The sequence below is a fragment of the Sciurus vulgaris genome, assembly GCF_902686455.1.
Source record: "Sciurus vulgaris genome assembly, chromosome: 4".
NCBI lineage: Eukaryota > Metazoa > Chordata > Mammalia > Rodentia > Sciuridae > Sciurus > Sciurus vulgaris.
This window is the reverse complement of record NC_136464.1, coordinates 125,185,633-125,209,570: the sequence shown is the minus strand read 5'-3', so window position 1 is coordinate 125,209,570 and position 23,938 is coordinate 125,185,633. Positions and strand designations below refer to the sequence as shown.

At 33.4% G+C, this 23,938-nt stretch overlaps 1 protein-coding gene and 1 long non-coding RNA gene across 9 annotated transcripts in view; one reads left to right on the top strand and one right to left on the bottom strand.

The window, feature by feature from the left end:
- Positions 1–23,938, bottom strand: part of PCDH9 (protocadherin 9) — an 864,633-nt gene that overhangs the window by 622,736 nt on the left and 217,959 nt on the right. The window lies entirely within an intron of this gene.
- The window catches only part of LOC306659126, a 56,670-nt gene continuing 45,315 nt past the window's right edge, over positions 12,584–23,938 (top strand). Inside the window, exon 1 of the long non-coding RNA XR_013763220.1 lies at positions 12,584–12,682. This is a non-coding gene — a long non-coding RNA (uncharacterized lncRNA). The remainder of the gene's footprint in view (positions 12,683–23,938) is intronic.

Here is a 23,938-nt window from a genome sequence, read left to right as displayed (position 1 = left end):
ACAGGCTCTAATAATATTCTTCTAAGTACTCTATAGTATGAATATATATTTTCTAGTATCAATAGCATTAAAATTAAATAAATACTATTAATATCATTCATGGTATAGAATTACTATTTCTATAAATAAAATAATATTAATAATAGATATTCCAAATATTACTATTTGTATAGAGTATACAAATTTGTAATCATTAAAAATTTAATTTATAAAATATTGCTGAGTAATAAACTACAATTACTATTATTTTTATTTCAGAATTATGTTATAGAATTAGCATAACAGCATGGATGGATGGTAATTGAAGTGCTTTCTACAATAAAATACATATACTAATGAAGCAAATTATATGATATTTTAATCAAAAGCTACAGAAAATAATTTTCTACATTCATTCTCATTATAAATGTAGTTCTACCTGTTTTTCATTCCTTTAATGAAGTACATTATATGATTTGGTATTTTTGTACATTGTACATGATCCAAGTTTAGAAAAGATGATCTTATCCCTGGCTTCAAAGGTGGGTTCTAGAAACTTTACCAATTTGTATTATTATATTTCTTGCATAGCAGTCAGTTTAAGGGCAGGTGCATAACCCAACCTAAATCAATATACACATCACATCCCCTGGACACCAGAAATAGCATCAAGATGAGCCAGCAAACAAACTGGTCCAATAAGAGGGAAGCCTAAGACTCAAGCTGGGTGGTTCTAGGTAGCATGTTCTATGGGAGCTAAAGAACATTTGTAGCAATTGTGCTGCAATGAAGGAAGCCTACTAGAAGATACATCTTAGGACAAAGCAAAGCTGGAGAAAGAAAGAGGCAGGGAAATGAAGCAGAATACCTCATCAAGTCACAATAGAAACCTGTGTATCTTGGTCTTAACAATAAAAATAGATGTATTTGGTTGTTCGTTTATGAGAGTGTGAATTGGATTTTTGTTGTAGGTAGCCAAGAGTATTTACCACTGCTATGATACCTGTGGTTTTGCACATACAAGCAAATTTAAAAGTTGCTGAAGAACTTCAGAGCAACTTTAAATGGAGATCCTACTAGAGTTAGTAGTACAGTTAAGTGATAGAGATATATATAAATTGGTACATGTGTTTCTTCATGCACACATATTTACATGTGTTGAGTAATGGAGGGAAAAAGACATCTCGTTTTTTACGGAATGAGTTTTGAATCCCATGAGCACATTCTTTTCCTGAAAGGCTAAAAGATTTTGATCAGAGTTGTTAACTACATGTAAAGGAAAAAAAAAAAAAAATCTATGGAAATTCGATACTTGAAATGCTACTTGATAGAATTAAATTTGCAGATTATGTAAAATGACAGAATACTTTGTTTCCTTTCCCTATCCATAAGAGTTGGATGACTAAAATAAAAATTTCATTTGTAATTCATGAAAAAAAAAAAGCTCATATGAGAGGTGAGGTGTATGTGTGAAAAATTTAGGAAAGAAAACAGAAAAGAGGAAGAGAAAACAGAAAGGTAATTAGGTCAATATAAATAATCTTTGGGTTATTCACTGCTTCACTCTACCCTTCTTTTGAGAATGTAATTAGGAACTGATTGCATTCTCAAAATTACTAGAGATGCAGCAGATGGCTTCTAAAATATTCTCAAATTAAAACGTAAGTTTAGTGTGTGCTCTGACAACAGAAATCATAAAATTTTAGATTCTACACTCACTCTTGTTTCCACTGATGTAATTCAAAAAAAATAAATATGACATTGTATTGAAAAGGTACATTTTGAAAAAGTTCTCATCCTGAGCACTGTTACTCTAATGAGACACAACCTAACCAAGAAACAAACGCTCACAATTGTAGGTATCTGGCTATAACTTATACATCTTTTTATATGCTTATGTTGTAAAAATAAATATTCAAACTAAGCAACAAAATTCAAAATTCAATGAAAACAAATGTAAATAAATTTGTAACTTGATCAAATGTTAGGCTAGGACTGAGAAAATCTCTTTTTATCTCAGATTCCGCCTATTATAACTTAGAACATTTATTATGTCTTTTTAAATGCCTGGGACAATATTTATTACTTATTAGGGTTGTTTGAAGAACTATTTAAATCAAACATTAAAATATTCCTGAAAATTGCCATATGCTATTAAGACATCTCTAATCTAATATTCAATCATCATTTTTTTTTTTAAACTTCTTGAGTGTTTCTATAAGATCCACATATGTTGCAAGAAAATACTTCCCAAGCACTCTGGAAATATTATTTTTAGGACCTTTTATTGTTCAACCCAGGACAAATCATTAAAAGAATCTGGTCTTTGGCCTCCTCATTTGTAAAAGGGAAGAGAGGAAATATTTAGATCTTATAAATGCTAAATTTTTCAACATTCTAATTCCAAAATGGAGTCACATATTGGGCTCAAGGAAGTAAATTTACCTATTTATGATTATGCCACATATTTAAGTTTTTTTCATAACCTGACGTATGAGCAAGTTGCTATCTTGTATAGTGCATTGTATATTTAGTTAAATACTTACAATAGGTGTTTTCCACTTAAAGCTTATTTGAAATTTCATGTTAGCAAGCTGAGAGTTGTCTTTTTTGTTGTTGTTTTGTTTTTCCCCTCAACTATGGGCTATATCAAAGTTCATAGGTTATACTTCTCTTTTGATTCCTACCTGGCATCAAGCTAGCTTATTTGCATGACTGATAGAACATTTATTTATTCATTGAATAGTGCTCAGTTACTGTACTGTTCAAGCTCTATAATAACTGCAAGGTGACTGATAATAGCTTATCATTTCTCAACTATGAATGTAATAAATTAGTAAAATGGATATTTAGTTGTATATCTTTGGGTGTTTGTATATTGAAGTTGAAGTACATTGTGCTCTTTAGTTTCAATGAATGGTCCACAATTGTTACATAATCTGAGAGGGGAAAATGGTGCAGAAAAATTAACATCAATCCTAGCTTAAATCATCTAGTCAACAGCCACTCTATCAAATCTCTTCACTGTGTGTATGACCTAAGACTTTGTAAATTCACACATTTTCTTTTTTCTTATAAGGTCTCTTCATTGCATAAACCAAAACAGAAATATGTGCATTTCTGGTACTTTCTTTGATCTCCTTTTAAATAAATGATCATGACAAAACAAATGCAACTGAATAATCTGTCTTATATGTAGAACATAGAATGAAGGATGACTTTATATTATCCTTAAAATGTAGTATTGAAAATAAGGACCAAATATTAGGTAGTTCATTTAAAGAATTAGTGGAGAAAGAATGACATTTAGCTGCTTGTTTTATTCCAGGAACATACATTAACTGAACATCTTATTAAAATTTCTGTAGTAGCCTTTGAACAGGGATTTTTCAAGTTTTCTAGGGATATTGAAGACATGAGAGTTCATATTTTTGCTAAAAATATGTAGCAAGATCTGAACATTAATATACGTACTGTTCCATAAGATGATTGGCTTCATTCACAATAATATCTGAAGTGTTCAAGATTAATTTAAAAATAAACAAACACATCATAAAAAGAAAATCAATCTGCTGTGCAGATTCTGTTTTTATACTATCTGTGCATATATTGGACAGGCCTAGCTCCTATACATTAGATAAGCACATATAGTAAAGAGGCAAATATATTCATATATATGATATATATACACTGCACTATATACTCATAGAAAAGGGATGAAAACTTGGACAATAATTCAAACTAAATTGTTACTCAACTCTGTCTCCTCAAATGGTACTGGATAAAGCAGAGATTTTCATTTTTAATTTCTGCAGTTCAGCTTTACTTTAATGTTTTACAATGAATATGTATTGCTTTTGTAATTTAAAAAGTAAGTTTTTAAAAATGGCTCTGAATTATATTTTAGATGTTTCCATTTTATTCAAAGTATGTTTTGCAATATTCATGTTTTGAGTCTCTTGGAAACATTTGAAATAAAATTATTTTAATGGCTTCAAGGCTAACTGATGGTATTTTTCTGCAGCATCCATGAGAAATGTCTACAAAGCCCAGATTCCCGACTTATGTATAAACACTCAGAGGACCCTGGTGTGATCAGTGGCATCATTACATTACTGCTTAATAGCACATGCTGTTGATACATTAATTGCTTTATTGACTATTTTAAAAGTTTACAACCTCATCTGCATTCCAATTTGACCTTGTTTTGCACTTTTTCTAGTGTATCACCACACTCAACAACCTACATAATGTGTATTATACTAATAAATTTACAAATGAAAAAAGAGTCAGATGATATGCACCTCATTATTTTTTTAATTGGTTTAAATCATTGTTAGGCAGGATTTATATTGCAAAGAACTGCATAAGCTCAAAACTTTGATACTACAGCTTCATGATTGGAAAAGATGTTCCATGTTGTTTTGTACTTTTTTTTTAAATAATGATTACCAGATGAAGAGGCTGGACAATATACTCATGATTTGAATTAAGGGAAAGTGTCTCTAAAACTTAAATAGATGTTTTATTTTAAAATTCCTAATGAATTAATAATGTGCTCCATGACACCATAAACATCTGTTTGAAAGTATTTTTTAAACTGGGAATTTCATTTCTAAAACTTGAACAAAGCCCTGTACTTCCCAAGAAATAAAACTGATTGAGGAAAAGTATATAGGCTAATTGAAGTCATTAAAATTCGATTATTTGCAAGATGAAAATAAAATTTTGCATTTTGAAGAAACCTTTAACATTCATTCTGTCATTTCTATGATAAAATCTCACATTTAGCAGATTTTCCAGTTCCCATTCCCTTTCCAATCTCAAATGTCTAAAACAAAGAAAATTTAAAAGTTCTTTATACAGTTAATTCTTCAGTAGGCACCATTTGGGAAGATAGTGAATTTTGTGTTCAAAAAGAAGTCAGACAGGGTATTACACTCTAACACAGAAGATTTTTGAGATATTTACTGAATTTTCATTATCTAAGAACACTAATCTATATAATGCTCTGAGTGCTTAAAAAGTGGTTTAGAAAGTAGGATACCCCTAATATTTATCATATGTAATATAAATTAAGGAACAGGGCAAGAATACCACTGAAAAAATAATCAGGAAAGAGTTATTAGAAATTAGAATTTCAGACATAGGTACAATAGGGACAAACATGTATTCTATTTTGTTTTATAGAGGAAGAAATGAATGTCCAGAATCATTAGAAAACTTTTCCATAGTTTCGGTGTTAGTAGTAGTGCCATGGAGATCTGAAACTTATACAGCAGCTTTGTTACTGATTGTGATTGCAGAGAAGACTATGGGGAGCCATTCCAGATAAATAAGTGATGTACAAAGTTGCTAACATATTAAAGAGATACAGAAAACTTCACAAAAGCTAGGGAACAATGAGGCTACTAAGAACATAGGTGAGTTTTCCAGAAGGAATTTTGGAGAGCAGAAATTAAAGACTACTCATTTCCCAATCATGGTGAATAGGTATTGGTGTCAATATTCAGTATGTTGCAAAACCTGAACTGTTTGTGATTTCAATTGAAACAGTTCAGAGCAACTAGAATGCAGAATATTTTAAAAATCATTTAACTCATTTATGGATTTCATCTGTTAACAAGAAATGTATTCCACATCCTGACCACCCAAATACCAAATGATCTTATGAAATCAGACAGTCACATTGCTATTAGAGACAGACAAGTTCCTTAATATAGAGATTTCAGTTATTAAATAAACTACAATTTAATTTCATTTTTCCAATGGTTCACTTCTTATGATCTTTCAAATACATTTATTTGAGAAACAGAATAAAATTTATTCCTCAACTAATTTTATCAAGTAATGAATGCCACTTCCTGATTGTAGAAATAGCACTTTATGAAATTGCTCCATGCCCCTAAGTCTTTTTTATTCAACCTCTTTACCAGAAAGACTTTCATCTCAGCTTCAGCTCTAAATCACATTTTTCATGAATAATGAACTAACAATTCTGTGTACTTGTGAATTATTTTAGATATCTAAATTATTGTTAAAATTTACATTCTCACTTCATGCGACAGAGTGTCTAATTGACTATGCACTTGGTTTAGCAGCCACTTCCTCAGACTCTCACAGAATATTAAAGAACAGAGTGAGGCATCCACACAACCGGGACTCAACAAATGGAGCAAGAAGGGCTACTGCTTCAGAATGGCAGCGTTTTACCTGCATTGTAGAGCAATTCAGAATTACTGCTCTTTTAGAAACCTAGGCCATTTTCTTAGAAGAAACAAATAAAGTGCTCTGGAATAGCGCATTTCAAAGACCGACGAAAAATAAATTTTTTGGAACATAGCATTATATTGAAAGTATCTGTGATTTTTTATAGATAAAAGGATATTAGTTACTTTAAATGGTTAGGCTTCTTTGGTTTGTTTTATTTGTCAATAATTGTTTGCAAAGTTTTTTTTAACTTCTTAGCAAATTCTGATAATAGTCCAGTGAATGGCTTCATTAATATAAAGGTCAAAATAAATGAGGTTTAAAATAATCTTGTCTGTCTCTATAACTTGAGGGGTAAAATAGGATTAAGTTCTACAACTCAGAATATTTTAAACAATTACAAGCAACAAATTTCAAGCATTAGCCAGACAAGTGAACCCTCAGGAGTTACAGTACATTTTATTACATTCCGTTTTTTTTCCCTGTTTCTTTTTCTTAAGAGGACATTATATTAGGGGATAGTTCGGTGTGAATGACCAAAACATGAGGTTAAGAGAATAATTCTATGAAATGGGTCCATCGGTGCTGAACCCCATATGCTTTCTTTTTCAAGAAACAATTTACCTATAGCCTTGCCTGGCCTAAGTGAACAGGATGTCATATTCCTTAGCAAACTATCTGTTAACGGCAGGAAAAATGCAAGCCCAAGATAAAGTCAATGGGAAAAACCCAGGAGACTTTTGTGAACAGATCCTGAAATGCTGGAAGATAAGGATAGTTCCTCCTAACCTGTAAGAATCTGTAAGAATGAATGAATAAGAATCCAATTAGAACCAATCCATGAGCCACGGTGACCTGGAGTTGCTAAGACAATAGGTACTTCTTCAAAAATCAAGAAGGGGACCTGGGCAGGACTCTCTGAAAACTTCACTGGGATCCCCAGTAGAACTGAAGCACAGGAGAAGCACATGTCCCTCTCCTGTCTGAGAGAACCCACTCCCTTAAGTGTCCCTTTCCACTTTTCTTATCTCTTTAATAAACCCATTCTTGTTACTCTGAGTGATATGTCTGAAATCCTTCCAGCTTGATCACAAGAACTGAGGTTTGGAGGGGGATCTCACATTGCCTCAGTTTCTCGAAGACCCCAGCTCTGTAACAATTACACTTGAATATTATGAATAAATTGAATTGATAAATAATAAATTAATAAAGATAAAAAGCTACATTAGTGGCAGTTAAGCAAATGTGAGAAACAAGTAAGTGTCATGAACAAAATTTAGTGGCAAACAGTTCATAGCAGTTTCTCACTTATATGCAAAGAGAATTCACATTTCCAAAGATGGAGGAAGCCTCCACATTGCCTAGCAGTTTGTGAGGCTGAGACAGGAGGATTGAAAGTTCAAAGCCAGTCTCTGCACTTGAGGCACTAAGCAACTCAGTGAAACCCTGTCTAAATAAAATGCAAACAGGGTTGGGTGTGACTCTGTGGTTGAGTGCCCTTGAATTCAATCCCTGGTAACCATGCCTAAAAAAAAAAAAAAAAAAACAGTCTCCACACTGGAGTTCTAATAAAATACTCACTGTTTGTTTATATTTTATATTTTCATCACTCATCAGATAAACAATAAATTCCCATCTTCCACCTCCCACTTAACCTAAGTTTGACCAAATAGAAACACCTTTTTTAGTGAACAGGGTTGACTACAGAGGACATCCAAGAAAACCTGGGCATTATTTCTTCATCACGTTTGGTTTTCTTGTTATTTTTTAATGTTAATGTTTCTTTTAAAAGACTCATAGTAGAACATATTTGCAATATTAGTGTTCTTTTTAAGTATGGCTCAGACTCCAGTTTTCCAATTATACATCTTATCTGAACCAGAGTTCATATTATATGCTCTTATTTTTTAATGAGGCAATGCCCTGAATCTGTCCATGGTACGTAATTTATCTGTATATTTATGAGAGAATCAAGATGGAGTTCCAATACATCAGCAGGTATAAACTCAATTTTGCAACAATCCAGTAAGTATCTAAAAACTATAAGTAGAAAAGAACCATGAGGCACATTTTTTTTTCCCTAATGCAGTGAACAAGGGCAAGGCTAGTGGCTCTAGTGAGCTATTTGATCTTGAATGCCAAGACCCGGAATCTATGATTAATGATCTTTTATAAAAATTACCTGTCTCCTGTATAGGTTAACTAAAGCATACAAACTCTTATGGAGAAAACTAATGTATGTATCAAAGAATCACTGAAGACTTCAAAATAAAAGTATTTTCTTTAGCTACATATTTTTAAAGTATAATTTTGATTTACTACTTCTTAATAAACTCCTTTTTAATAAACTCCTTTTTAATAATTTCAGTTTTACTCAAATTAATTTATGCAATTTTAACTGCTTTTCAATTCCATTAACATTTTCACCTGAACTCAAGTCTGGAAAACTTTTAATTTTTTTTTTTTTTTTTTAGTACTAGGAATTGAACCCAGGAGTGCTTGATCACTAAGCTGTACCCAGCCATTTTTATTTTTCATTTTGACTTCAAACTCATCATCCTCCTGCCTCAGCCTGCCAAGGAGCTGTGATTACAGGCAAGCACCACTGGACCAGGCTTGGGAAATAATATTAAGTAAACATTAAAAATGAGTTTGACATAAACCTAAAACAAAAACCTGAACAAAATCCAAAATAAATTGCTTATTTCAGAATTAAAGTAAAGCATATGTTCATAAAGGAAATAAAATGTTTTCTCAAGAGAAAATAATAATGTTTCCTTATTAAGATTCACTAGCATAAATATAAATGAAAATAGGAGGAGGCGATGTAAAAACCACCATGATGTACCGCTTATTAGAAGCCTCATGCCTTACTATTTCAGTGGTGGGAAAAAATAGGAGATTACACTAATTTTTTTTTACTATCATATCCTTTCAATTGGCAATTGTTCCAAATCTGCACTTATAGAACATTTTTACCAATGTTATGATAAAGTACAGTGTCACAACTTCAGGGTTTTAGAGAAATACATGAAGGCAATGAACAGTAACCACTACACAATTGTTTTCTGACTCTTTATCTGACAGGGAGCAGATCATAACCCAAGAATTAAGGGAAAGAAAGGAGGATGCTGTTCTCTTACAAACACAGATGCTTCCATTGTCTTTACAGATACGCTTATTCATCAGATATTTTCTTAGTACCTTAGTCTTTTACTTTCTTTGCTAGCAGTGGGGGTACAAAGGAGAAAAAGTATTACTGTGACTGATGCTGCATTTGCTAAAAGCACAGACTCTTCATTTGGGCCTACAGATGTCTGATGGGTATCTAAAAAGCAGGATAAAAACTTGCCTTCTCTGCCTTCATTTTTGTATGGGTCTCCCTTCTATCAATAACTTTGGATCGGATTCCTGCTCAACTCTCATGTACACATGTAAATCATTTAAAGAAAATTTGTCTAGAGCTGCCAGTTGAACCCACTCAGTGCTGAAGGCACCAACATAAAAGTAGCAAAGATATCTTCAAGGTTTATAGGGACATCATAGTCAATAGGTTGCCAACCACCAGCTCTTACAATACCCCAATCACCAGAGCAGCATCTAGAAGTCTCCAGTCATTGCCCTAAGCCTGAAGGAAGACCAGTCATTGTCCTAGCTCCGTCTTGGACTTGTTCTTTCTGAGTCATTTTCTCCTGCAGTCACCTTGGATTCTGGATACAAGTCTGATCGATAAACATCTTCTGACAAGTGTAGAAACTACACCCCAGGAAGCAGTACTTTTCTTGTAGTTCACAAGGCTCTGCATGGCTGATACTGAAATAATGATCAACTAGACCATGTCCTGGCCAAGATCACCAACTATGCAAGCCTCTGACCCTTGTCTTCCATCCTTTCCCAAATAATTGCAAGAGCACCTGGAGAGATGTTTTCAGTCTTTCAGTCCCTAAACTGATGTTTTTTTGTTGTTGTTGTTGTTTTTTTTTTTTTCTTGTGTGATCACATGGAGAATAAATTCCTTTTTTGCCTTCACTGCCGTTCAACTATTTGATGAGTTTTGACTTTTGGGATGGGTGGGTAGACCTGGTCTGTTGAGACCCCCAGAGCTGACTGGGCCTTGGGCTTAACTCTGGTAACACTGTCACTGTCTCAAGGACAAGCAAGGAAGCTAACTTGACAGTGGGGAAATTATCCTCTCCAGTTGAGTGAGACAACTTGAAATCCACACCAAGCCTTCAGCAACAAATGTGTTTTCCTTGTCACAGTACCAGCCTGACTCTATCTAAGCAATGGTCTTCTCTTTGACTCTTATACCTCTTGTGTGATATTAATTTATTTATTCTTTAATATATATTACCATACTCCTGTCAAAAGATGAATCTTAATTGCAGTTTTCTTAATTTCTGCTTCCACTTCACAACCTCCTGACATTCTCAGATGATTGTAGTGGGTGGTACAAACATACTGGCTAATTAATGACTAATTCCAGATATCAGCTCTCGAGGAGTCTGGACTAGTCATACCAACAGACCAAATTGATAAAAATTCTTGCCTCAGAAGACAAAAAACAGCACAGCAAGAAAGCAGGTCATTGAATTTCATCACTAAGAATTTTTGAGGGACAAATTGTATCATTTTTCTTGCCTATTAATTGTCTTTATAAACTTGCAAATCAATGCTACAAAGTAAAAGTCCATACTCTGTATTTAGATTTTAAAAAAATGATATTGAATGGACCATAGCTAAAATGTAAGAGTAGCAAAGAAGAAATCATGGCTTGACATAATAAAGAAGGGAAATACTTTACATTAAAATTGAGACACTATGATTTAGAATTTTAGCTAGATGTGCTGCCACATGCCTGTAATCATAGGGACTCTGGAGACTAAGGCAAGAGGATCTCAAGTATAAGACCAGCCTCAGCATTTAGCAACACTTTCTCTCAAACAATCAAAAGACAAACAAAAAACCGAAAGGACTGGGGATGTAGTTCAGTGGTAAAGCACTCTTAGATATAATCCCCAGTACCAAAATATATAATTAATAATAAATAAAATTTTAGATTTTTAGATTAGATGAACTCTAGGCAATACAATTTTCATTTTTCATGAAATAATTTTCTCATGAAATGGATAACACTATTATTTAATAAAGAGTGCTTCACAAAGAATGATCTACTAAAAGTGTTCCATTATTGTTTAGTCAGTCAAGTTACCTATCGCAGCCATTGTGAACTATTTTTTGAAAATAATGAATATAATTAATGGAAAATAATTAACCAAAAAAAGTTGATTATTTTTTGAACATATCTAACATTTGATAGTGCATTTAGAAAAATATGAAATCAATGATTCTAAATTTCTAAAACTATTTGCAGCTGGTATCTCAAGCTTAATTTTATTTGGGGAAATTAGAATATTTCTTGACATATCCTTTATTAAGTAAAATCTGAGTAAAAATGGGTATAAAGTAAGAGTAAGGTTTTATAAAGTAGAATTATTAGTGCCACAATTAAGTCAATGGAAGGGTAACTTCTCTATTTTTTTACCTGAAGCTTCTCATTTCTTTGAAGGAGCAGGAATAAAGAGACTAAACCAGTAGACCCCCACACTCACACAGCAGTTAATAGAGAAACATTCTCCCAATTGTAGTTAGTGTACTGTCCTTCCTTCTCAAATGTTGGCTTAATATGCAAGACAGACACAGGAGCTAGGAAGTGTGGGAGGAAGGAATTAGTTAATAAATTGTGATGCAACCTGCTAACAATCTGATTTAAAAAGGCATGTTTTAATTTCTGTACAGTATGATTACATGTACAATATCTTAAGATCAGAATTTTCTAATCATTCAATTATATTAAGTCCTTTTAAAAGCTAAAGACAAATCGGATTTACTGATTGATTAAGAGATTGATTGTCAGTGCTGCTTGTACCACCCAAGGTCCAACTGGTAAAAGAGAAATCCTATCCGTTGTTTAAACACAGAGAATTTAATGCAGGGATCGCTAACGAGGTGTTGCAGGACCCCAGAAACCCACTGAAAGTGAGAATAGGACAAAAAAGAAAAGAAATTGAGGCAACATATTAACATATTATGACAAATTGTGAGAAGGTTGAACACCTGCACAGTATGGGAAACAAAGAAAGAGTTTAGAATTAACAGCAACTAGGAGTCTGGCAGAGGGCACCCCGGCATTGTGACTCAAAATTCTGAAATGAGGACACTGCCTGGCTACTTTTGGCAATTCAAAGAGATGTGATGAGACTGATTCCAGGAATATAAAAAGAAACTAGTACTGCAACCAGTGAATGGCTGCTGCCAGGATGAAGTGCCATTGGTTGGGCAATGGTGAAAGGAAGAGCCAGCAAAGGACAAAGCAAGCTTCCTGTCCCCATACTGTTTCCCTCCAGCACGCTCTATTGGCAGAACCTAACAGGAAGCCAGATGGTAAAGGGCAAAAGCAGTTTGCAGAGTTCCAATCCTGAAATCACAAAGGGTGAGTGTGGAGCTGACAAACAACAGCTTAATAATTGCCACTGACATTTAATCAAGGAAATTTAGATGTGATGACTGATAAGATTCCTTTCATTCTAAATCATACTATTATTCTGTGGAAAAATTTGAGCTCAAGGTGCTGACTCCAGAAATAGCACTGAGCCTGTAAAGAGACTAGATGGTGGAGGACTTCTGAGAGAAAGAGCAAAGAGGAAAATGTTCAAAGCACAAATTTGTCATCTGATCTCTCCTTTTGAGTCTTCTTTGAAAAGAATCGCTTCCTCGGTGGTTCAGTGACATTGTGTACAAAACCATACTGACTTTTTATCCTGTTCTACAGTGTGTGTAAATATAGGCTAAAACCACACAGGCCCTGGCTATAAATGGTATGCCTCATCTATCAAGGGACAGTTAATTTGTGCATTCATCTTTTAAAACTAATAATGAATTTCTAAAGCCTTTTAAACGGGCTTAAGTTTTGTAATCCATTTATTGAACATGCCTGCAATGAAAAATTAATTATTAAACAAGAGCCTTGGGAAGATATCAGCGGCCTTGTCACCCACGCACTAGATTGATAACATGTCAGTTTCCAGACCAGGGAGGGCACTGACAACTCTCAAATTTAAACCTGGAAGGGTAATACTAAGCATGTCATGGCATAAGTCACATTTTTAATTTATTTTTTATTAAATGTTAGATAGAATAAATTCATCCATGCCTCTCAAACACAGCCTGACTAAATGAGCTGGCACTCTTTCAAATGTAAAGGCTGGTTACAGCTTCTCAAGGGCATCGGAAACGCTGAAGCATAAGACAACGGTAAATACGAGCAGCAGAAGAGGTGGACAGTGATATATTCACAAGCACCATGGGCGAAGTGAGGTTTTGGAAAATGCTGAGGCTAACAAAACAAGGGCAGCACATTCCCCAAATGGTAAATGCACCTGAAGTCAGAGACTGTGCTTAATGCTGGTACATGACAGTGTCCATCACTAAAGGAGGTGGGGGCTAAGAAATGCAAAGAAACTTGTTTCTTTTTGAAAAAATTGTCACCAATTTTCAAATCAATTTTCAAAATCCCAAGTTTGGGGGTTAGTTAGATTTGAAACTTAGGATAATTGTTCAATTTTGACATCACATCTAACCTTTAATTTTGTAAAGATGGCTGTGATTCTAAAAAAGAAAAGAACATTTGAACATTTATCATACAGTGTGCTCCTGTAGCAAATACTGCAGCCTTTTGAACCCGTCCTCCAAGCAGAGTTCAATCTCAATCTATAAAATCATTGCAGAATATTTTAAATAAGATATATTCAACCATGTCAGAAAGAAGAAATCATCCACAGTATTGCTATCTAAAATACCTGACACACTAATTTCAAATTTTAAAATCCTAAATGAATGAGACAACCACTCACCTAGTCCAGACTGAGCCACAATATTTGAAACAAAGGTAAAGAACATCTCAGTATATTATATCCCAGTGTATCATCCTCATTCATTTTTCTTCACTAATTATTCACTGTTTACTGAACTAATGAGCAAAGTGCTATGGAAGATACAAAGATGTGAACAACATTGTCTAGCCTTGCAGAACTTCTTATTTGATAGGAAGACACAGCGAAGTGTTCTGTGTTGTCAGAGAGGTACAAGAAATGAGCTACATAAAGCACAGCTTGGAAGCTTGGAGATTTCATTTAAAAAGAGTTTTTGCTCAGAACATTTTATTTTCCAGTTAGGATGCATTATTGAATGATCAAAGATTTTTGCCCTTGTAGAGCATACACTCTAAGTGAAGTCAAATAATATTCAGTAGACAAAATAAGTGCATACATTATATGGCATGTTAAAACCTAAGTGTTGAGAGGAAAAAAAAAGAAAAAAGAAAAAGCAAATGAGGTTATTTGTGATTTGGGGTACCCCATGCTGAGAATGAGTAATTATAATTTTAATTAGGGTGGGTGACATAGGCTTCAGTGAGACAGTGACATTTGAACAAAGGCTTGATGATTTTTAATAAGCGATGCATGTAGGAGAGTGTATTTTAAGAAAAGAAATAGCATCAAAATTATAATTCATGTTTATGTTTGTCTTCAGCAAGTACAAACTTGACACAGAATAAGCATGCAAAAATATTTACTGAATATATGTCCAATCAAACTTACAGTATCATGAAATTACTGAACACACTTTCTAAATGTGAATACTTCCGTTTGGTTGGAATGTACCCTACTTGTAGAACCATGGGAGAAAAAGCTAAAATGTTAGATGGACACCTTATGCTGAATTCAAAAGTGAAAGATTTCATAGAAAATTCAGTATAGAATAAAACCTACTTAAGATCTCAATTAGTGTAGGAAGGAACAAAAAAGGGAAGAGTTAGTTGGTGGCAAGATGAGAGCTGTACTCCCAACTGTGTACAGAGTTTCAATACAGAAGAGACTGGAGTAAGGGGATGATTCATAAACCTTCACATATTCCCTTTATTGCACAAGGGAGACTTCATATAGGATTATGATATTGGAACTTAAAATTGGGACATGTTCAAAAGAAACATATCCATTCATTCACTGAATAATGTATTTACTTAGGAAAGGAAGACGGGTCGGAGGGAGAGAGAGGAAACTTTTCTGGTCAGGTTATATGCTTATATGCTACACTGAGAGTATAGTAAGGATAAAGACAGAGAGTTGGGTTTTTTTGCTAATTTTTTCCTTATATCACTCACAACACAATCACATATATAGATAGGTATTTATACATAAAGATATATATATAGATAGTGCCATATAAAGATATCTATAGATATACAAATATATATTATATCCATCTATATATAATATACACACTATGTAGTTCATATATACACACATATGTATATGTATATACATTTGTGTATATATGTGTGCGTATATATATACATATATATATATATGAAGAGAGAGATAAAGAGACTACAAAGATACCAAAATGATATGAGAAATGTTAATGTGAAGAATTATATAAATTGGATAGCTAGAGAAGGCCTTAAGGATAAGCAAGAGCTAATTCAGTTTCAAGAAGAGCAATAGCGTCCAAATATAAGAAGAGAAAGGTTCAGGGAAAAATCAAGGAGTTCAAAAGAGGGCAAAATAGAAAGGAGAAGATAACTTGGACATTGTTAGTTTAAGGAGCTACAACTAAGGAAAATTAAGAGTAATATGTTAAAAAAAAAAAAAAAGTAAAAGTGATATGTCCATCATGGAGTTCCTCCTTTAGGAGACCGCAGGAGTGGGTCTTAACTTCAAATCACGTATCCCAATGGCTGGTAGATCTAAAAGGTTTATCTTTAACTCTGTTCTCTCCTCTGAGTTCCAAACTACTACATTTTTAGCTGCCTACTGTGATTCTAGTTTTCATATATACTACCTTAATCAATATAGTCTCAAATTAAACCTATATTTCTCCCCACTTCAAATTCTCTCCTGTTTGGTGCAAGAAGAAACTTTTCGCCCTAACAATCAAAGCAAAGCAAAACAAAACTCCCTCTTGCCCATAGCTCACCAGATCCACTCCCCATCATAAATTCCTGGCAATGGTCTTTAAACATCTCTTATAACCAGCCTCCACACACAATTCTCAGTTCAGCTTCCCATCAGCTTTCTCTTCTGAGTGTTCAAAATAAATCCTACTTGTTCTTCCCTTTTGTCATGTTGTTCTTCATTTTCCCCACTGCTGCCCATGTAGATTTAGTCCAATGAAAAAAAGTTTTTTAAGTCGTGCTATTAACTTTCAATTAAAAAAAAAGAAGCAAACCAAATATTCTGTCAATATCAATGACGATATTAGAAACCAAGAAAAACAACAAACTCTTTAAAAAGACTCAGTCCTTCACAATCTAAACCAACATGCTCTCCATCCTTCTGTGGGAGTCATTTCTTCCACCAACCATCCTTAGAATACCTGCTTCTTTATGCTTTCTGAACTCTCTACCTTTGCTCAGATTATAAATTTTTTCATTCGTACTTAGTCTGGCAAACTCCTATATATCCTTCAAGACCCATTTTGCATGCATTAGAAATCTAAATTTAATTAATTCAGTCTGAGATGTCAATCAAGGTTGATATAGTTTTCAGTCAGCAGCAAATACTAGAAAGGCTGATGTTAGCTGAGAAAAGCAAAGAAAAAAAACATGAAAAAGAACTAAGGGAGATGAACAAACCCACTTAGAATTCTAAGGATTGTATTTCAAATTTCTCTTATTTCTTTGAACATTTAAGCTAAGTATATTTAACTTCTAAAAGAATAAGTAACTTGACATTATTTCCATTCTGCAATCATAGTTCTGGGAAAATGTATTTCATGTGGAATGGAATCAATATCTCTTTGTACAGAAAGAAAGCAATACCATTCTTATTTTTTATCCATGCTAAAAAGTAGATTTCAGTCTTAATTCAAGAACAATTGATTTTATTCACTGTATTTTTAGTGAATATAAGAAATAAATATCAAAATATTTCCTTAATGTTGAAAATATTAATTTCCTGGTACTTTTAAAGTGGCAAAGTCATTTATATAACGTCTTTTTTGGTATTATTGACTTGCATTCATTGAATACTTAGTATGAGCCTGTCAGTTTTCTAAGTACTTAACATCCTTTACTCATTTCCAAAGAGACAAATGTCATTACAAAATGACAGTTGTGACAGTGATTAGAAGTATTCACATTTTACAAAATTCTCAGACTTAGAAAGTCAAACCATCTTGCTGAAGTCACATAGCTAATAAGCGCAACACACAATTAGGTCTGTCTGATTCAAGTGCTTATTTTCTAACTACACAGCTGATAGACTAGTTTTTAAAATTACCTTACACAAATAAAAGTGGGAGATATAATGTCTGAAGATTTGAATCTAGTTATCATGCTTATATTGGTCACATTGGTTAGTATAGAATAGCATAATAATTTCCAATGCATGTACAACATTTAAAAGTTATGCCACAAAAATCGTAAAAATTATTTCCCTGAAACTTATTTCACCAATCATAGAGGGGCAAGAAAAATAGACTATGCTGTTCTGTAAGAAATCCCGATTTTAGTTTGTTTTGTTCCCATTGCCTACAAAACAAGAGTAGGAAGAAATCCCAAAATGGGAAAAGCAGTGGCTTGTTTCCTGGCTGGCAAGGTCTGAAAATGCTCTGGGTACAGCATTCTAAGTACCTAGGAGAGAATGTCAATCCCCTTGGTTTAATTAGGACCAGCGTTGTTTGGCTGTGACTGAAAGACAGAGAGAGAGCAACATGGGATCTAAGAAGTAGATGGTACAGTCAGGCTGTGAACTCCTAGTGGGACAGAAGGAACAGGAGAGTCCCCCGTGGTAACAGTGGCTCTCATATACTCAGCTTAAGGAAAGAAGCTTCTAGAAGGAAATATTCTTTTACCATTCAAAAACAACACCAAAAAAAAAAAAAAAACAAAAACAAAAACTTGCATACACTTTATATATTAAGTATTTTTAGGCTTTACTTCTTATTTTCCTAATTTTAATTTCTATTGGTACAGGTGACTACTCTGCAGGAATCTTGTGAGAATTTAGTCATCATCAGGAAGATTTTTCAGCTTATTTATAATACCTCAAAGTTCTTGTACAAAACATATTTTTATTGTATCATCTCATTTGTAAAATTAATATCTGTGTGAAATTGTGCTCCTTGTTCCCAGAAATAATTACAAACAAACTGGTCATTATAAAAGAAAAAGAAAATTGAGTTAGAGGTCCTCTGTTGAATGTCTTTATCTTAAAAATTTCTTGAAGTGAAAATTTTAACATTTAAAGCACTTGGTTTTATGTGAAACTATACTACAAATTGCTTGAATATAGGCAACAGAGTAATCATAAATTTAAAAAAATTGTTTTTAAATATCTAATTTTCTATGTCAATAAACTCACTGGCAAATATTCTTTAAGGGTTTTAAAGTTGCTTATAATAAATCCGCATGCTGTTCAATATCCTCCTCAAAACACAAATAAAAAATAGATATGATGAAGTTCTCAAATTTTATATGAAAATGCTTCTAATCTAGATATAGACATAAAACTCTTTTATACTGGGTATAATAATCAAATGTATTCAAATCTGACTTCTTAAATTTTTTGAGTCAGTACTAAAGTTCACTATTGTGTTCAGAAATTAATTTTACAAGTAATTGAGTTTAAAAAATCCAGTCATTGCACTTATTTCTCTCTTTAACTCAATTTTTAGAGACCACTGATCATTAATGTTTTATTTTCAAATAAGACTAGTGATATACTAAATGTCATTACTCATGAATTCACTTTCACTAAAAAGTAACATTTCCTGAGAAATGGTTTCATCTAGGTGGCTGTAGTGGCACATGCCTGTAATACCAGCCCCTCAAGAAGCTGAGGCAGGAGGATCACAACTTCAAAACCAGCCTCAGCAATTTAGGGAGACCCTAAGCAACTCAGTGTGACCTTGTCTCTAAATAAAATATAAAACGTGGCAGGGGATGTGACTCAGTGGTTAAGTGCCACTGGGTTCAATCCCTGGTTAAAAAAAAAAAAAAAGATGGTTCAATCTTCTAAGAACTTTCCTTTTTTCCTATGCATTTACCACATGACTGTTATTTTAATAATGAGGTTTACTAATCTATTTTTGGTTCTGTTCAAAAATATTATGAAGAGTCTTCAAAAGTGACATATTGATCTGTCCATTAAATGATCAGACTATCTAGTCCTTTCTTTTATAGCCATCTGCCTTTGGGTCTTTCTGGAATTCTTGTCTGTACATGGAAAGCCTGGTTTTGTTGTTTGCTGGTTGGCTTTCAAAATTAAATACAGAAATCACATTCAGACAGAGATTATTTTAGTAGAATCAACCACCAGTCAATGAAACCACCTGCCACAACATACAGGCCTTTACCAGACTTCTCTTCGGTATCCCAAGCAATCTGATTGACCTGCTTTATTGATAAACACAGTGTATTCACATACAAATATATGGTAAGTGTGTAAAATTTAGAAATTCATTATATGAGCAAATATATTTCTGAAAGTGTTTTAAAAGAAACTTTCCAAAAATTTCCTTGCAATGAAAGTATTAGATGAATACTTAAAAGTCCTTTTAATCAAAAAAATTCACATTTTGTCCTCTTACACTGACTGTGAACAATTTAAGTAATGTTTCAAAAAAAAAAAAAGAAATTAAGAAAAAGAAAAAATCAGGTTAAATTAATTTACAATGTCATCCCACAGTTTGATTACTAACATATATTATCACCACATTGTTTTAAGGAATCACAATGATAGAAAATTATTTTAATATTTCAATCTTGTAACTAGGGATATCTACACAAGATGTGTTTCTTGATTGTAACTAGCCCCTGATGGATATACATATTATTAAACAAACCTAGGATTTCTGGATTTGGAATATACTTGGAAACATCACATCCAATTATTTAAATGAAGATTAAGAGAACCAATATAGTTTGAAGCAGGAACTTTCATTACTTCATATACTGCCAAAGAGTCTGTCCCAGTGGTAAAATTAGTCATGATATACTCAAGGTATTTCACTCTCTAGTCTATCCATTACACCTACAAAATTAAATAACACTTTACAGGAACTATTTTAAAGATTGCTACTCATTATTAGAAAATAGCATTGGGAGAAAGAGCCTTTATTAAAAAAAAAGTCTCTTTGAAAGTTATGATATCTGTCATGAGTTCCCCATCCTGCTGGACTCCAGGGAAGGCAGATGGATGTGCCCATTCCCACGTGCACTGGTGATCTAACAGACCCGACCAAGCCTCAGATCAATCTTCTCTATAGTCCCATTAGTTTTGATGAAGTTCTTTGAGAAACTGAAAAGAGAAAAATGCCAGTGAAAAATGTTCCTATTCTGTAATATGTTGTTATCAGGGGGACCTGATTTAATCCAGAGAAGGGAGTAGGCTGGAGGGCAAAATTAACCTTTTCTTTATACATGCGCACACACGCACACACACACACACACACACACACACACACACACACACACATATGTATATGTAAATATACGTATATGTACACATATATGTGTCTAGAGCAAGCCTATAGATAGAAGCCATATTGTACATTGAAAACCTTTTCACAACACTATACATTTACTAAATTCCACTGAAATATTCAGACAAAATATTGAACTCATATTAAAAAAATAAAGGAATGTATACCTTACATTTTATTATAAGAATTTCATTACATAACACACATTTTTAAACACACATATTTGGAAGACTTTTGGCAGAGATCATCAGGTCTCTGGGCGTGGTGCTGGAATCCAGGTTTTCTCACTTGGAAATTTCACTTGTGACTTTGAAGATGTTTCTTCAATCATTTTGTGTCAATTTTGTAAGATGGGAGAGGAAGTTGATTTGGCGAAGTAAAAGGATTTTATTTTATTATTTGAATTTGCTTTAAACTGGTGATGTTCTATTCTGAATTTGAGTAAGCATGCTTGGCTAAGGGTTTTGCTATGCAAAGTGGTTCTCTATGCAGACCTTTCTGAACAATTTATAGTGTCCCTTTGTTTTCAGAACCTGCATCATTCACGTACACATGCAGTCACACTTTAAAACTTAAGCCCATCTTTCATTCTCTTCAGACATTCCGTGGGTACTCCACATGATTGGCATCCCCTATGCCATGTATGATTTGCTTTCCTTAAAGCCAAACTCCTCTTCATCAGGCCCTTGTACTCCTACATGGACAATCATTCTAACTTACTCTATGATAATGCCAGTTAGTGCATTTGAGTGTAGCCTCTATGGAATATATGCACATTTTCAATTTTCAAACTATTGGTCTGAATTTAGGTAATATTTGTATTTTCTCAATTTATGCAAAGAATCAATAAGGTATTTAAATATCTTTTATATAATATACTTCTGCTTATTTCACATGTATTTATTCCTGCCTTATATCCAGAATGTGCTTAGACAGAGTTAGATGATAAATCTAAAAGGGTGTAGCAGTCATCATTAAATAACAGGATTAAAATTGACTCCTACATGGAGAAATATTATAATGCCTTTAGTTCAAGCCCTAAGATAATGTGGTTTATTTGAAGCACTGAGGATGGTAGATAGATAGATACACAAAACCAGAATAGAAAGGAAGTGGGTGTTTCTGGCAATCTAGGTCATTTGCTTCTGAGTTCTGTCTGAAGGTATCAGTTTATCTAGGGAGCTTATTAAAAATACTGATTCCCAAGTTTTGCCCCTCAATATCTGGTTGGTGATATCTGGAAATAAGTATTTTTAGCCATTCCTGGTGGTTTTGTACAGACCTTTCCACACTTGACTTTGAACCGTCATTTGGAACTAAATAACCTACAAGAAGGGGGATGATGAGTGGAAAAATATATTTAAAAACAAAATTATTTTTAGCTTTATAACTTGGGTTAAGGACATTTTGCCTAAAAAAAGCATCTTTTGGTGAGCACTTTCTTTTTTTTTTTTTTTCTTTTCAGAGTTTTTTTTTTTTTATTTTATTGTAAACAAATGGGATACATGTTGTTTCTCTGTTTGTACATGGCGTAAAGGCATATCATTTGTGTAATCATAAATTTACATAGAGTAATGTTGTTTGATTCATTCTGTTATTTTTTCCCTTCCCCCCACCCCTCCCACCCCTCTTTTCCCTCTACACAGTCCTTCCTTCCTCCATACTTGCCCCCTTCCCTAACCCTAACTCTAACCCTAACACTAACCCTTCCCTCCCCCCATTATGTGTCATCATCCACTTATTAGCGATATCATTCGTCCTTTGGCTTTTTGAGATTGACTTATCTCACTTAGCATGATATTCTCCAATTTCATCCATTTGCCTGCAAATGCCATAATTTTATCATTTTTTATGGCTGAGTAATATTCCATTGTATATATATACCACAGTTTCTTTATCCACTCATCAATTGAAGGGCATCTAGGTTGGTTCCACAGTCTGGCTATTGTGAATTGAGCAGCTATGAACATTGATGTGGCTGTATCTCTGTAGTATGCTGATTTTAAGTCCTTTGGGTATAGGCCGAGGAGTGGGATAGCTGGGTCAAATGGAGGGTCTATTTCAAGTTTTCTAAGGAATCTCCACACTGCTTTCCAGAGTGGCTGTACTAATTTACAGCCCCTTGGTGAGCACTTTCATTCATTTATTTAGTTAAGTATTATGTGGTGAATATTACTACATATATAATACAATATTATTATTATATAATACTTAACTATAATATATATATTTAATAAGACAGAAATAATGACATATTCATAGTCATAGTCATGATTTATACTCAGTTATAACTGGTTTATAATTTTAAAGAGAAATATGATTTCACTTACTTTTCCAATACATGATAAAGAATTCAATTTCAAAAGGAATTTATACAATTTTAAATGGACAGTACACTTTAAAGAATGAGTATGTCTAAGCCTAAGTTACCTCCAATGTCAAGACTCAAAGTATTTGTATACATTCATGTTTCAACATTATCAGCAATGTGTGAATATATTATATAGATACCCTTAAAACTTTATTCTGAAATATATTTTTCTGGAAAAATTTTCCTATGTTTACAAAAACAGAAGAAGCTAATCCCTCAAAACATCTCTAGCAGCAAATCTAATAGTTGAAATTCATAAATACATCTGAAAATATGATTTATTATGATGAGTAATTAAGTCATCAAAATAGCAATAGTACAAATGTAAAAGCATTTAGAAATATTCAAGATTTAATACTGAGTAAAAAAATTACAGCAGGAGGCACCCACCTCTATCCCAATGGTTTGGGAGGCTGAGACAGGAGGATCTCAGATTCAAAGCCAGTCTCAGCAGTTAGTAAGACTGTAAGCAACTTAGCGAGATCCTGTTTCAAAATAAAAAATAAAAAGATAGGGCTGGGGATGTGGCTCAGTGGTTAAGCATCCTTGGGTTCGATCCATGCTATCAATAATAATAATAATTACAAATTAGATTATACATAGTATTAATGAATATGTAAATATATTTATGTGTAAGTCTAAAGACCAAAAGGAAAAAACCAAAAAAGTTAAAACACGGTAAGATGGTGAGTTTATGAGGGATTTAAGATATTTCTATTTTTGGGGGGTACCGGGGATGGACCTCCTGGCACTCAACCACTGAGCCCCATCCCCAGCCCTATTTTGTATTTTATTTAGAGACAGGTCTCACCGAGTTGCTTAGTGCCTTGT